Source organism: Myotis brandtii, unplaced genomic scaffold, assembly GCF_000412655.1.
Source record: "Myotis brandtii unplaced genomic scaffold, ASM41265v1 scaffold58, whole genome shotgun sequence".
NCBI classification, from domain to species: Eukaryota; Metazoa; Chordata; class Mammalia; order Chiroptera; family Vespertilionidae; genus Myotis; species Myotis brandtii.
Window position 1 is genome coordinate 633850 of NW_005370176.1, and position 3655 is coordinate 637504.

The window sequence follows — 3655 nt, forward strand, 5'->3', positions numbered from 1 at the left end:
TTTAATAGAGAATTTGGAGGCAGAATGAATAAGATGTGGATGTCAACTGAGTGTGAAAAGTTGGAAGAAGGGATAAATATGATTCCCTCCCCATATCCCAGAATTCTAATAGGTAAAAAATGAAGGCTGATGGTTCCCGGTTGGAAACAAAGATAATTTTAAATTTTTACATGTCACATTTATGGTGCAACTGAGACAGCCAAGGTACGCAATATAATGTCTTTTCAAAATTCAGAAACCCAACACTATGGTCTTTCCACTCCCGCTCCATCTTCTGTTAGGTTTTCTTTATTGTTGTATTTTTTGAGGGGGTGTTATCAGAGAGAGATAGGGACTAGGTTTGGCTCAGTTTAGTGATATATTGCAAGAGATATTTTGGAGTCGATATTGTCTGCCTACTCTTCTCCGGTAATATTTATATTGTTTTCATATTATAAGCTTTTAAAAATATGTTCTTATTGATTTTAGAGAGAGCAGGAAGGGAGAAAGAGAAACATCGTTGTGAGAAAGAATTATCAATCAGTTCCTCACGTATATACCCCGAACACAGCCCAAACGGGGATCAAACCTGAAACCCAGTATGTGCCCTGACCAGGAATTGAACCAGTGATCTCTGGTGCATGGGACAACCAACTAAGCCACACCAGCCTGGGCTTATATTTTAATTTTTATACCAAGACTACTTCGAATCCAGCTAAGCTAGATATAGGAAGTGTACGTTTTTATCATTTTAATACTGCATGAGTTACTTTTACAAAAAGAACCATAAAGAAAAGGTTTTTCACAAATATGAATAGATTCAACAAGTAATAATAAATTTGATACATGAGAATATCTCTACACTCATAAAAGAGAAACATGGTAATTAGCGTACGACCGCTACCCTTCCCATTGGCTAATCAGCATATCCTTATGCAAATTAACTGTCAGCCAAGATGGCGGCCGGCAGCCAGGCAGCTGAAAGCGAACATGAGGCTTGATTTGATTGCCCTCCTCCTTTAACATAGACCTTTTCATAATGTTTTAATTACCCTTTACAAATGTGGTTCTTTAATTTAAAATAATCAACTCTGAAATAATTTTAATAATTTTACACATGAAATTCACTTATTGAAAACACACAATTCAATACTTTTTAGTAAATTTATAGGTGTGCAACCATTACCACAATCCAGTTTTAAAATATTTTTGCTACTTAACAATTTCCATCAATCCCAAATGCAACCCCAACTCTAGGCAACCAATGACCAGTTTTCTATCTCTATAAATTTGTTTTTTATGGACATAGGAAAATATATTGACAGTTAATGTGAATTGTAAGAGAATTAACTCTACGTTATCCTTTGTCAATTAACAAATGTTCATAAATATTTAAATATTAGGAGGCATAATAACAGCAATTAAGTCATGTCATAAACTTTGTAGGACTGTTTGGCAAACTAACACACAACAAAGTAACCTTTAAAAACTATATATTTAGGCCATGAATTTTCCTCAATAATTTCTCCCGTGTATTCTTCTTACCTTGGGAGAAATGGGGGGAGGAGGAGGACACAATTGTCAACACTGCAACACTGAAATTCCATGGGAAGGAGAAATTACAAAATCATATATAAATACTTCTATGATAATTCTACCTTTGGTCCCGAGAAAATAAAGAATAGAAAGAGAAAAATTACATAAAAATGAAATACTCCAAAATTTCTTTCTCTTCTAGTAATCACAATTCAAAGTGAAAGTGTAATAGTATTGCCATATGCAACGATGAGCAGTCCAATAGTAACAGTGTTAATAATGTATTTTTACTACACGATAATATTAAACTTCAAAAAACTGATTGCTGCCCTGGTCAGTGTGGTTCAGTTGGTTGGGTGTCGTCCTGTGCCCTGAAAGTTTGTGGGTTCAATTCCTGGTCGGGTTCGACTTCTGGTAAGGGGCATGCAGGAGGCAGCCAATTGATGTTCCGCTCTCACATCAATGTTTCTCTCTCTCTCCCTTCCTTTTCCTTCTTCTCTCTCTCTAAAAATCAATTTTAAAAAACTTTTTAAAAAACCAAACTGATTGCTAAAGTTTTAAATATTAAATTATAATAATTTATATATATAAAAGGCTAATATGCAAAGTGTCCCTGCAGGCGTTCGACTGGGAGACCACGAGTTCTATCGCTCGCTATGATGTGCGCTGACCACCAGGGGGCGGTGCGGAACAAAGGAACGCCCCGGCCAGCAGCTGGGGAAGGGAGACCCTGGCTGGCAGCTGGCAGCTGGGGAAAGGAGGTCCCAGCCGGCAGCCAGAAGACCCAAATCGGGCCTGATCATCGGCCAGGCCTAGAGTCCTACCCATACATGAATTTCATGCACTGGGCCTCTAGTTTTTACATAAAAATTTAAAACATACTTATGCCAGATTTCATTCTGTAATGGCAGTATTTGGTGAGCTGAAGATATTTTTATTACTATCCTATATAATTAAAGGCTAATATGCAAATAGACCAAATGGCAGAACAACCAAACAACCGGTAGCTATGACGTGCACTGACCACTCAGGGGCGCGCATGGAACATGGCGGGCGTTGGCCATGGGGAGATGGTGGAGCAGGTGAGTGGGGGTGCCAGACCAAGGTGGGGTGCCAGTTGCTGTCATCAGGGCGAGCCTCTGGTGGTTACTGAAAATTATTTGCTCCCACACGCCGCAGTCCCACCCGGTGTTCGCAACTGCTGCCGGCACCCGTCCCAATCGCTCGGCACTTGTCAGTGGGTGTGAGCGGTGGCTGCCAGTCCTGATTGCCCTGAGGGCTTCTCCACTTCCCCCTGCTCCTAAAGGGCAGCAGCCGCTGCCACTGCTCGCACCCACTGCTGGCACCGGTCCCAATTGCTCCACGCCGTCAGTGGATGTAAGCGGGGCAGCACTGTCAGCATGTGGGAGTGGCAGCAGCAGGAGTGGGGCTGCTGGCAGACAGGGGACTGGGGGGCCACGGCAGGAGGGGTTAGGCGGGGGCACGGAGGACAGGCTGAGATCTGCCTCTGTGCCCACCACAGCCTCATGACCCACAGTTCCTTTCAAGGTGCACAAATTAGTGCACTGGGCCCCTAGTCATCATATCTAATAAAGAGGGAATATGCTAATTGACCCTCACACCGTCACAAAGATGGCGGCGCCTAAGCCAATAAGGAGGGAGTATGCTAATTGACTGCCATGCCCTCAAAGATGGCAGTGCCCACAGCCACAAGATGGCGGCACCCAGTCTCCTCAGCCCTGCCACATGCCTGCCTCCGGAGTCTCCCAGTCCCCTCAGCCCCCCAGCCACAAAGGTCCGGCCCGAGGCACAGGCAAGCGTTGGATAGCAGCTGCCCAGCCGCCTAGGGCTGCTCGAGGCTCAGGTAACCAGGGCCGGCCGAGGCCTGCGCTGCCAGCGGTGGCAGAGGTAGAGGTGTGATGGGGCATCGCCTTCCCCTGATCGCCAGGTCACCTCCCACCCCTGAGGGATCCCGGACTGTGAGAGGGGGCAGGCCAGGGGGAGGGACCCCCACTCCAGTTCATGAATTTTCATGCACCGGGCCTCTAATCCTATCTAATAAAAGAGAAACATGGTAATTAGCCGTACCTCCGCTACCCTTCCCATTGGCTAATCAGGGCGATATGCAAATTAACTGCCA